General features: G+C 42.2%; 1 pseudogene; it reads left to right on the plus strand.

The window, feature by feature from the left end:
• Nucleotides 1-257: 257 nt before the first annotated feature.
• Nucleotides 258-2,763, plus strand: LOC117975739 (dnaJ homolog subfamily C member 8-like; annotated as a pseudogene).
• Nucleotides 2,764-13,459: the final 10,696 nt, after the last annotated feature.

The following is a 13,459-nucleotide window of genomic DNA, read 5'->3' on the forward strand; positions in this document are numbered from 1 at the left end:
TCTCCTGCCTCAGCCTCCCAAGTAGCTGGGACTACAGGCGCCCGCCACCACGCCCGGCTAATTTTTTTGTATTTTAGTAGAGACGGGATTTCACTGTGTTAGCCAGGTTGGTCTCGATCTCCTGACCTTGTGATCCGCCCGCCTCGGCCTCCCAAAGTGCTGGGATTACAGGCGTGAGCCACCGCGCCCGGCCAATTTACACTCTTAAATATAGTTTCTGCCTATAGATTTTAACTTTTTAAAAAAGTTGTGGGGAAATGGCGGCTTCGGGAGAGAGCGGGACTTTGGGCGGCGGAGGCGGCACAGAGGAAGCATTTATGACCTTCTACAGTGAGGAATAAAGATGGCATACAGCATACCTCATATTCATTCCAACCCTGACAGTGACACCAAGAATGTTTTCCTGGGACTGCCTGGTGCTTGTTCTCCCGGGCGTTGTCTTCAGGTGAAACAAATAGAGAAGGGAGACTTGGTTCTAACATCCAAAAATCACATTGAAAGACTGACCCGTCCTGGTTCCTCTTACTTCAGTTTGAACCCATTTGAGTTTCTTCAGATAGATCCTGAAGTTACAGATGAAGAAATAAAAAAGAGGTTTCGGCAGTTATCCATCTTGGTGCATCCTGACAAAAATGAAGATGATGCTGACAGAGCACAAAAGGCTTTTGAAACTGTGGACAAAGCTTACAAGTTGCTACTGGATCAGGAGCAAAAGAAGAGGGTCCTGGATGTAATTTAGGCAGGAAAAGAATACGTGGAACACACTGTGAAAGAGCGAAAAAAAAAAAACCAACAATTAAAGAAGGAAGGAAAACCTACGATTGTAGAGGAGGATGATCCTGAGCTGTTCAAACAAGCTGTATATAAACAGAGAATGAAACTCTTTGCTCAGCTGGAAATTAAAAGGAAAGAGAGAGAAGCCAAAGAGATGCATGAAAGGAAACGGCAAAGGGAAGAAGAGATTGAAGCTCAAGAAAAAGCCAAACGAGAAAGAGAGTGGCAGAAAAACTTTGAGGAAGGTCGAGATGGTCATGTGGACAGCTGGCGAAACTTCCAAGTCAATACAAAGGGGAAGAAAGAGAAGAAAAATCGGACCTTCCTGAGACCACCGAAAGTAAAAATGGAGCAGCATGAGTGACCACCCGGGGTCACAGGCACAGAACCTTCCCCCTGCTATCTCCCTTCCTGCTTCGAAGGACTCATTCTTTCCTCCCACTTCCACCTCAACATAGAGTAGTATTTGCTTTTTAGTCCGTTTCGTTTTCAATACAATTTAATATCGATCAGAGTAATTCTTTTGTACATTGAAATGAGGGGACTGGTTTAAAAAAAGCCCTTCCTCCTCCCTGCCCCTAGAACAACCAGGATTGGAAGGTGGCACCATTGGTGCTGCCTTCTCTTCCCACAGCCTGTAACTCAATGTTTTGTACTTCACTGAATTGTGATGGTTAGAAACTTCATGGATAGTTTGTGGAAATCATCCAATTAAACATATTGCTTAAAATGATGTTGCTGTGACTTCAGAGACAGGCCTGGAAGGGGCACTTTGGAAGCCCCTTGGCTTCAGTTGCTCGCTTCTGGGTGTGCTCCCTTCGAAGGCCCAGATAAAACAGGGAACACCTGTGGGCACACAGAGCAGGCACCTGATGCCCTGTGGTGTTTGGCATGTGCCACCTGTCTACTGACCAATCAGCATGGCATGAGGCCCACGCCACCCAAACCTTTCACTTTCCAAAGAGCTAGCCGTCCTCCTCCCAGTACCATGGTGTCCTAGCCTGTCTGCATTTGTTAGTAGTAATATTCTTTATGTATAATAAATTTGTATAACCACCCCCCCAAAAAAGTGGTAACTATTGTCATAGAGAAGCTTTACTTTTTGTTGTTTTTTAATAATTTCAGCTTTTATTTTAGATTCAGGGAGTCCACGTGCAGGTTTGTTACATGCGTACATTGCTTGATGTTGAGATGTGGAATACAAATGATCTTGTCACCCCGGATAGTGAGTATAGTACCCAGTAGGTAGTTTTTTAATTCTTGCTCCATTCCCCCCTCGCCGCTCTAGTAGTCCCCATATCTATTGTTTCCATCTTCATTTCCATGAGTTCCTAATGTTTAACTCCCACTTATAAGTGAGAACATGCCATATTTGGTTTTCTGTTCCTGCGTTAATTTGGAGAAGCTTTACTTTTTTTTTTTTTTTTTTTTTGAGATGGAGTCTCACTCTGTCACCAGGCTGGAGTGCAGGGGCTTGATCTTGGCTCACTGCAACCTCCACCTCCAGGGTTCAAGCGATTCTCCTGACTCAGCCTCCCAAGTAGCTGGGACTACAGGTGCATGCCACCATGCCTGGCTAATTTTTGTATTTTTAGTAGAGGCAGGGTTTCACCATGTTGGCCAGGATGGTCTAGATGTCTTGACCTCACGATCCACCCACCTCGGCCTCCCAAAGTGCTGGGATTACTGGCGTGAGCCACCACGCCTGGCCGAAGCTTTACATTTTAATGTAGTTTAATTTAATACGTGTGTTTGTTTTATGCTTTTCATCTTGTTTGTGTCCAGATGTCATAGAGAATCTTCTAAATTGCCTTCTAATTACTTTAAATTTTCATTTTTCCCAATTAGGTGTTTAAACATTTAAAAATTAATCCAAGTATAGTAGTGCTTTTTTCTGACCCAGCTTGCTAAAGAGACAGGGCTCCTGACAACTTTAAAGAATCTGGATGGTCTACTAAAAGATGAATTCAAATAGTGTCATTTTAGGCGCAGATTTGTTGTTGGGGGCGCGGTGTGAGAGTGGTGATGGGTAATATGTGCATGGTAACAACAACAATAAAAAATTTCAAGCCTCTTGCCATGTGGCCTGTTGTCCCAGCTACTTGGTGGGGGGTGGGGGGGTGGGGGCTGAGACAGGAGGATTGCTTAAGGCCAGGAGTTTGAGCCCTTGAATAACCACTGCATTCGGCCTGGGCAACATAATGAGACCCTTTCTCTTAAATCAAAACAATCAAACATCCAACAGGTTTACAATAATGAAAAACAAATTTATTTTAAGATTAATAGGGGAGAAGTTAGCACTGTGTTTTCTACAGTTTTTAAATTTATAGTGTTGGGGATTTTGTGACTTTTTGATTGACTGATTGAGACAGGCTTTGTCACCCAGACTGGAGTGCAGTGGCTCAATCATGGCTTAATGCAGACTTAACCTCACTTTTTGTAGAAACTGGGTTTCACTATGTTACCCAGGCTGGTCTTGAACTGCTGGCCTCAAGTGATCCACTCGCCTTGGCCTCCCAAAGTGCTGGAATTACAGGCATGAGCTACTGAACCTGGCCCCTTGTGACCTTCTCTATTTAGTGCATCATAGATGCCATTACATGTGGGTCCCATTCAACACGCAGGCTATGAAAATTGCACTATTTGAAAGTACATTGCTTGCAGATATGGGATTCTTGTACAAATTCCAAGAAAATAGGGCCTGGGGGGCTAATTTATAGTTTACTGGGAAAGAGCCTTCCAATATTTTCAGCTGATCCCAGAAGATTCCCCATTCTAATCTTGTGGCTGGAACAATGCCGAGCACATAGTAAGTGCTTTATAAGTGTTGATTCACTGACAGATTATAGAAGGTGCTGAACTACCCAAACTTTTGACTTTGACATCTACCTAGAAGTGCTTGTCCTGCAGAGGAAAGCTGAGATCCTGGTATTAACATATACTATAGAGCAATGATTTATCAAGTCTGCCCACCTGCTATTTTGAGTATTTAAAAATTGCAACAAACATGGTGCTTTGGAATGATTTATTAATGTACAATTTGTACATTAATATTGTTAGGCATAGATTTTAGTTCAACATACTTTGCATTAAGTTCAGTTCAAAGAGTATTTTTGTGAAATTACTGTGTGCTTCACTAACCTCTGAGGGCACAATGATGAGTATAACACAATCTCTGCTTTAACTTAATCAGGATGATGCTCCCTCTCTGTATTATAAATATGGAAAACAAGGCCTATCTAATCTTAGTCCATATTTGTCTGGCAAAATTCTTACCTTATATTAAAAAAAACCACACAAAGTCTTTAATCGTATGTCTAAGCCCAAAACAATATTCCCAGTAGGCCTTATGGAATCGGGTAAAGGATTCAACAATAAGGGAAGCAATGTTTCAGAGGGCAGAAGTGAGATGCATGTTGGTTTATGGAACATGAAGGAAATAGTAGGAAGCAGTTATTAATCTAACTACACCATTCCCCATACAAAGCCTGGAAGGAGTCTCCCTGACTAGGAAGTGGTGTCGCGGGGCTCCCCTATCTACAGTTAAATGTGCTTGTGAAGGGTGTCTGTTGCCTTCTTTCTTCTCTAGTATGCACCAGCACCCTTCCACCCACCACTCAATTCTCCTTGTACTTTTGTTTTGCTTTGCCTGGCTCAATTCAGGGCTTTGCAATATAATGTCTAGAGGTTTAGTTTTGTCACTGTAGAATCAAATGAGCCTGGAGGTTATTTGGTTTTAATTATCATTCACTGAAACAATCAATGTAGATGATTTAGTCATTCAAATGGTTACTGGAGGGACATTTAGGTAATTGCAACTGTTGAATGTTCTCTCATCTGCTAATTGTTTTTATTGAATGAGATTTATATCTAGGTATTAAAGAGAAGTTGTTGTAGCTGTGAGTATCGCAGGCCAACATTTTGGAAGGAAGTGGTGGGAAGGAGATCTGGGCCCTAAGCTTGGCCCTGCTTTTCATTTTTTTTTTTTTTTCATTTTTTTTTTTTGAGACGAAGTCTCACTCTGTCGCTGGAGTGCAGAGGTACGATCTTGACTCACTGCAACCTCTGCCTCCTGGGTTCAAGTGATTCTCCTGCGTCAGCCTCCCGAGTAGCTGGAATTACAGGTGCCCACCGGCATGCCTGGCTAATTTTTTAAAAAATTTTTAGTAGAGATGGGGTTTTACCATGTTGGCCAGGCTGGTCTCAAACTCCCAACTTCAAGTGATCCGCTCGCCTTGGCCTCCCAAAGTGCTCAAATTACAGGCGTGAGCCACTGCACCCGGCCTTCACTCTTTTATAAATGCCTCACTTCTAGGTTTTCAAAATGTCATGTAAGTATACAGTCTAGTGTCTGTCATCACAAACATGTACATTTGGTCATGTCGCTGTGCTTAGTTGCCATAACAGACACTTTTAAGATTATATAAAATAATATGCACTGCCCTAAATGGAATTTTCTGAGTGTAGTATTTTGATTGGCTTTTCAATTTCTTATGTAAGCACCTAAGTTTACCATTCTATTTAGTGCTCTTCAGGATGAAAAATATTTTGTCTTCCCACCTAGTTTCAGTGAATGAGGCCTGCAAATTTAACTGACTAAAGACAAATTAACAGGAAAAAACATATGATTTTTATTGATATTAATACTTTTAAATGCATGGAAGCTTCACAGAGATGATGTGAAAACTCAAAGATGTGCTCAGAACTTGAATTTCTTTTTTTGAGATAGTGTTTCACTCTGTCACTCAGGCTGGAGTGCAGTGGCATAATCTCTGACTGCCAGGTTCAAGTGATTCTCCTGTCTCAATCTCCTGAGTAGATGGGACTACAGGCATGTGCCACCATGCCCCACTAATTTTTGTAATCCACCCGCCTCAGCCTCCCAAAGTGCTGGGATTACAGGTGTGAGCCACTGCACCTGGCCAGAACCTGGAGTTTGTATACCCTTCTTAACAAAAGAAGATGGGTTTGGGCTTCAAGGGACAAATATTGTGGGAATTGACTAGGAAATATATGAAGGAAACTAATGGGAGATAAGGGTTATTTTAGTAGGGCTTGTTTATGAGGAGTCACCTTGGTGTGACATCTCTGGTAATGAGTCATTCTCATTTTCCTGGCATAGAGGAGTACCTTCCTCAAAGGAAAATTTATGCCCTGTTTTTAGGCAGATAAAGGGAGGGCAGAGACCTTTTCCTGCATCAGTTGCCTTCAGCTCAAAATAATCCTTATGCCAAAGTGGCATATTTTGGGATGGCATATCCTGATCTCTTTCAGTACCATCTCCCCATTTTTAGAAAGAAAGAAATGGAAGTATAGTAAGATTAGAGGATTTGGCTCTATTCACATGGCAAATTAGTGGCTTAGCTGGAACCAGAATCCCAATCTTCTGATCATGAGTCTTATAATTACTTTTATTATCTGAAGGTCAGGACCCAGCAGATGCTTTGGTTGGCAACAGAAGCATCAGGGTACACAGACTTTAGTAACCAATTCCTCCTAGACAAATGAGTGTTTACATTTTCAGTCTCAATGGAGGTTAAATTTTAGCATCTAACTACGTTGAAGAAGCGTTTGTACATGTTCTCCTTTTTCTTTATTAAGGAAATGTACACACACAAAAAACCTTTACAATCCCATGATTCTGAAATAATGCAATTCCCACTGAAATAGTTATTTTGAGTTATCTTTGAAAGGAATTTTTTACTGGCTCAGTTATTTGTTCTCAGATAATTAGACCTCTTTCTCTACTTTTCAAGTGATTTAGTATCTTTTTTTCTGGATATGAAAGTTCTAAGTTCTCTGTTTATTAAAATTTCCAACATTACAGATATATACAACATGGTTATTAACAATATACTGTGTCTATCACCCTCAGAGATAATCACTGCCAATTACTTAGTGTATTTCTCTCTAGGTTTTTTTCTATGTACATACTAAAAAATATTTTTTTCACACAAAAATGGGATCATGTTATTCATACTGTTTTTTAAAAATTGAAGTAAAATCTATACAACATAAAATTTATCATTTTAGCCATTTTAAACTGTACAATTCAGTGTCTTTTAGTATAGCCACAATGTTATGCAACCAATTACCACTATTTAATTCCAGAATATTTTTGTCACCCCATAAACACCACCATACCCTATTCATACAGCTTGGCATCTTACTTTCTTACTTAATGCATCCTTCTATGTGAAGATATGTCACATTCTATTTCATAGCTCTATAGCATTTCATTATAAGCACCATAGTTATTTAAACAACTTCAATTAATGGACAGTTGCGTTATTCTGGGTTTTTGTTTTTTTTTTTTTTTTAGAGATGCGGTTTGTCCGTGTCACCCATGTCACCCAGGCTGGTCTTGACTCAAAGAATCCACCTGCCTCGTCCTCCCAAAGTGCTGGGATTACAGGTATGAGCCACTGTGCTTGGCCTATTCCAGGTTTTTAAAATATTATAAACAGGCCAGGCGCAGTGGCTCACACCTGTAATCCCAGCACTTTGGGAGGCTGAGGCGAGCGGATCACCTGAGGTCAGGAGTTCAAGTCCAGCCTGCCAACATGGTGAAACCCTGTCTCTACTAAAAATACAAAATATTAGCCAGGTGTGGTAGTGGGCGTCTGTAATCTCAGCTACTTGGGAGGTTGAGGCAGGAGAATTGCTTGAACTCGGGAGGCGGAGGTTGCAGCGAGCTGAAACCGCGCTACTGCACTCCAGCCTGGGTGACAGAGTGAGACTGTCTCAAAAATAATTAAATAAATAAATAAACAATCTATACTAAATGTCGAACATTTGCACGCTTTTGTGAGATAAATTATTAGAAATAAAAATGTTGAGTCAAAGGGCATGAACATTAAAAATGCAATAAAAATTGTTGTGTTTCTCTCCAAAAAAGTTGTACTAATTAACAATCCCAGCAAGGGTATTTCCCCATTCATGTTTTCCAATCCTCTTGTCAACCCTGAATATTATACATTTAAAAATTTTTTCCAATCTGATAGGCAGAAATAATTACATTATTGTTTTAGTTTTTGATTAATTATAGGGGAGGTTGAGCATCTCTTAACATTTCTAGCAATCTGTATTGTGTGTGACTTGCCTGTTCATGCTCTTTGCCCATAGTTGTACTGAGTTGTTTTCTTTTTCTTATTGATTTTTAGTTAGTTAATAAGAAATGTTTGTTTTGGAAGACTTTTTTGGTTTTCATTTTAAATCAACTTTATTCTTCCCTGCGCAGAAACAAATTTTCTTTGAGTCATCTGTGTTAAAAACTTCCAGGCTATTTAGTTAATGAACCTTTTCCTGCTGAAGAGGGCTTGGCCTGTGATGGTCAAAAGGATACTAACACCCTATTTCCCTTACTTTTAGAGCTACCATCTCCTTTTCTCTCACATTAATTGCTTTGTGTTTTCCCTGCTTGATGCATTTGACCTTAGGTTTTTCAAGTAGTCCTTCCTTCCTTCCTTATTAATACCCAGCTGGGTTTTTTTTTTTTTTTTTTTTGTCTTTTTTTTTTTTTTTTGAGATGGACTCTCACTCTGTCACCCACTCTGGAGTGCAGTGGCATGATCTCGGCTCACTGCAACCTCCACCTCCTGGGTTCAAGCGATTCTCCAGCCTCAGCCTCCTGAGTAGCTGGGACTACAGGTGTGCACCACCGTGTCTGGCTAATTTTTGTATTTTTAGTAGAGACAGGGTTTCACTGCGTTGGCCAGGCTGATCTCAAACTCCTGACCTCAGGTGATCCACCCGCCTCAGCCTCCCAAAGTGCTGGGATTACAGGCCTGAGCCACTGTGCCTGGCCCTATCCAGCTGTATTATGTCAGAAGAAAATGAATTCCTTTGGAATTTGGAAACGTTGTATAAGGAAACCCCATTGCATTAGTACACCTTTCAAGATTTGTCCAATTTTTGTCTCAATCAGATTTAAATTCTCTGATTTAAAGTTTGTTTTTTGGGCTGGGCACGGTGGCTCATGCCTATAATCCCAGCACTTTGGGAGGCCGAGGCGGGCGGATCACGAGGTCAGGAGATCGAGACCATCCTGGCTAATAAGGTGAAACCCTGTCTCTACTAAATATACAAAAAAAAAAAATTAGCCAGGTATGTGGCGGGCGCCTGTAGTTCCAGCTACTCGGGAGGCTGAGGCAGAAGAATGGCGTGAACCTGGGAGGTGGAGCTTGCAGTGAGCCAAGATCGCGCCACTGCACTCCAGCCTGGGCAACAGAGACAGACTCCGTCTCAAAAAAAAAAAAAAAAGGTTTGTTTTTTGGCCAGGTACAATGGCTTACGCCTGTAATCCCAGCACTTTGGGAGGCCGAGGTGGGCGGATCACCTGAGGTCAGGAGTTCGAGACCAGCCTAGCTGACATGGCAAAATCCTGTCTCTACCAAAAACACAACAATTAGCCAGGCGTGGTGGTGCGTACCTGTAGTCCCAGCTGCTCTGGAGGCTGAGGCATGCGAATCACTTGAACTCGGGAGGCAGAGGTTGCAGTGAGCCAAGATCACACTGCTGCTCTCCAGCCTGGGTGACAGAGTGAGACCCTATCTCAAAAAAAAAAGTTTATTCTTTGGAGTCCACCTGCTCTAAATGTTTTTTGGACTCAGAGTGAAGCCCTTACCTCAAAGCCAATGACAGCCATTAATTCTTTGTCAGTGTCAGAATGCTTGCCTAAATTCCAGGTTAGTTGGTCGTATGTAATTTTCCTGAGCTGCCTATAGTGGGAGCCCTTTTCTGCCTTTTTTTTTTTTTTTTTTTGAGACAGGATCTTGCTCTGTCACTGAGGCTGAGGTGCAGTGGAGCTATTAGTTCAATTACAGGCGTGAACCACTGCGCCCAGCCTCTACTTCTTTTTATAAATTATTTATTTATTTGTTTGTTCATTTAATTTAGTAGAGACAGGGTCCTGCTATGTTGCCCAGGCTGGTTTCGAACTCCTGGCCTCAAGGGATTCTCCTGCCTCAGCCTCCCAAAGTGCCGGGACTATAGGCATGAGCCACCAGGCCTGGCCCCTCCTCCCTTTCCTCATTCAAACGACTATCCTGGGTTTCTGTGTGCTATCAGGTAGTGCTTTGCCCCAGAAGCAGCAGCAATGACCTCTGGGGCTAGATTGAGTTATTAATGAAGCCCCGTGGGATCCTTTGCAAAAGAAGAGTTGTTATAAATGGGAGGTGTGTCCTATATGGGTCTCAGGGGAGCTGAAAACAAACCAAGGATAAAAAAATGATGCCACAGCTGCTACCACCTGTGAGTAATGTGAGGGTGAAATGTTGACGACACACAGATTCCCCAGAGGAAGCTTGGGGTTGACAGAGTCACAATACTGCCATGCTTTTTTTCATGGTCTTAGCATTGATTTTCAAATTACACATTCACTTAAAGCCTAACCTGACCACTCGGGTGTGGGACTGGGTGGCTATGCAAGGCCCACAGCAGCTTTATTTTCTCCACTACCAAGCATCAGTGTGGGAACAAATCAGGCATTCTAGGTCCTTTTCAGCTACCAAGTGGCCAATGAACTTCATTCAGAGATGAGGCAAGCCAGCAGGATTTTCCTTTCCATGCCTTTGACAATGTATAGAATGAAGTTTTGTTCTGTTTTCAAGAGAAAGAGCACAATATTACTCGGCACCTTTCTGTACTAGCTTCCACTTCCAAAGGGAGAGACCAAGTACTCCCTTAGTTGGTTCTTTCATATGGCTAGTTATGCCACTGGTACCTTCAGAAACATTAGCGCCCACCTCTATGGCTTCCTGAATGTTGCTAAGGTCTTTAACTGGCATGATCAATTTCTCGGGGGTCTTACATTTTGTTATATAACTAACTTTTCCTCAATTATATACATTACACATATTGCTGGTAGAAAAATCTGGAAAAGTATAAAAGAATGAAAAGCAACTGCATTCTTCTTATCAAAGAAAACCACTATTATTATCTTGATATATATATCCTTCCATGTTGTATATACATATGTAGTTGATTCTCATTATCTTGGTAGTCAAGCTTTATAAAGGCATTGGGAACAATGAATTAGCAAATAGCCGTTGTTCCTAGGGGAAGTATAGAGTTAGGTTCCTGTGAACCTCTGGTCGTAACATTTTCATCAACTGATCAATACATAACCTTGATTATTTGTGTATTTATGTTTAAATACACTAATCTATATTGTTGATTCATTAACATTGAACTCAAGGCTAACAGCACTATCACTCATTCCTGAATGAAAATTATCTTAACACAGGTATTTTCTCTGTAAAGCACATCACAGACTCTTTAACTGAGAAACACTTGACAGTACTTCAGCATTATGCTTGGGGGTATTTTATTTATTTATGTTTTGAGGCAGGGTCTCACTGTCGCCCACGCTGGAGTGCAGTGGCATGATCACAGCTCACTGCAGCCTCAACCTCCTGGCTCAAGAGATTCTCCCACTTCAGCCTCCCATGTAGCTACTACAGGGATGCACTACCATACCTGGCTAATTTTTTTTTTTTTTTTTTAGTAGAGATGAGGTCTCACTATGTTGCCCAGGCTGGTCTTAAACTCCTGAGCTCAAGCAATCCTCTGGCCTTGGCCTCCCAAAATATTGTGATTATAGGTGTGAACCACTGTGCCTGGCTGGCTTTTATTTTTTTGGGACAGAGTCTCATTCTGTTGCCCAGGCTGGAGTGCAGTGGTGTGATCTTGGCTCACTGAAAACTTGACCTCCTAGGTTCAAGTGATTCTCATGCCTCAGCCTCCTGAGAAGCTGAGATTACAAGCATTCACCCCACACCTAGCTAATTTTTGTATCTTTAGTAGAGGTGGGTTTCACTATGTTGGCCAGGCTGGTCTTGACCTCCTGGCCTCAGGTGATCCACCTGCTTCGGCCTCCCAAAGTGCTGGGGTTACAGGCATGAGCCACTGTGCCTGGCCCTGGCCAGCATTTTAAACGGTGACATAATCAACAAAAAACACAAAACTGTGAAATACATGGCACTAAATAAACCATGAAAAGGAGTATTTATTTATGCTATAAGAGCTGAAACAAGAAGGCAGAGTATCGCCTTGTTTGGCCTCAGCTGGGAATGTGCACATCAGGTGACGCAAAATTTTTGGCACTCTGCGCAAGTCTGCAAATGACCACAAAAGTGCTGAAAGTATTGATTTTGGGGTCACAAATAAGTTTTAGTGATTAGATGAATTTAGAAATGCAGAATCTGTGAATAATGAAGATCAACTACACTGTAACATACTTTTTCACTTACCAATATATAATTTTTCTTTTTCTTTTTTTTTTTTTTGAGACAGAATCTCGCCCTGTTGCCAGGCTGGAGTGCAGTGGCACAATCTCGGCTCACTGCATCCTCCACCCTGCAAGGTTCAAGTGATTCTGTGTCTCAGCCTCCCAAGTAGCCGGGATTACAGGTACCTGCCACTACGCCCAGCTAATTTTTATATTTTTAGTAGAGACAGGGTTTCACCATATTGGCCAGGCTGGTCCTGAACTCCTGACCTTAAGTGATTCACCCACCTCAGCCTCCCAGTGTGCTGGTATTACAGGCGTGGGCCACCGTGCCCAGCCCCACTATATGAATTTTAATGGCTATATATTAGTCCAAGATATGAATGTGCTATGATTTATTTAACCATTTTCCTAATCTTGACATTCCATTTGTTTTCAACTTTTTACCCTTTTACTGTCATCCTTGAATATAGATCTTGTTCATATCTGTTATTTATTTGGATATATTCCTACAAGATAAATTTGGTTCCAGTCATTTTTTTTTTTTCCTTTTTTTTTTTTTTTTTTTCTGGAGACAGGGTCTCACTCTGTAACCCGGGCTGGAACGCAGTGGCATGATCACAGCTTACTGCAACCTCTGCCTCCCAGGCTCAAGTGATCCTCCTGCCTCAGCCTCCTGAGTAGCTGGGATTACAGGTGCGCATTACCATGTCTGGCTGATTTTGGTATCTTTAGTAGAGACAGGGTTTTGCCACATTGGCCAGGCTGGTCTCAACTCCTGGGCTCAAGCAGTCCTTCTGCCTCGGCCTCCCAAAGTGCTGGGGTTACAGGAGTAAGCCACTGCACCCAGCCCAGTCTTTAAATACAGAGTGTTATATAGTTATGTTTTGTAGTCCATATTTTTATGTGCAAGTGTACTAAAGGGTTAACTCAGCAGGTGTAGGTATCCAAATCCTGCACATTCCAGACATCTTCAGGACTGGCCTCTGACCAACTCCTGGGAGATAACCTCTAAACCCTTGGAATATCCTGCCTGACAAGAATGTCTTTTTGTGTTTTTCTTTTTTGAGACAGGGTCTTGCTCTGTTGCCCAGGCTGGAGTGCAGTGGTGCCATCACGGCTCACTGCAGCCTCGACCTCCCAAGCTCAATCAATCCTCCTGCCTCAGCCTCCCAAGTAGCTGGAACTACAGGTGTGTACCACCATGCCTGATTTTTGTATTTTTTGTAGAGCTGGGGTTTCAGTAGGTTGCCCAGGCTGGACTTGACTCCTGGGCTCGAGAGACCTGCCCACCTGAACCTCCCAAAGTGCTGGGATTACGGGCATGAACCACTGCGCCTGGCCAAGAATGTCTTTGTATAGTGATCATAGGCCATGTCAGATAAGTTACACTTGTGTGATTTATGGTGAACACCTGTTCTTGTTTACCTAGGGCCCAGGACCATACTGTATCAG

Source organism: Pan paniscus, chromosome 15 (assembly GCF_029289425.2).
Source record: "Pan paniscus chromosome 15, NHGRI_mPanPan1-v2.0_pri, whole genome shotgun sequence".
NCBI classification, from domain to species: Eukaryota; Metazoa; Chordata; class Mammalia; order Primates; family Hominidae; genus Pan; species Pan paniscus.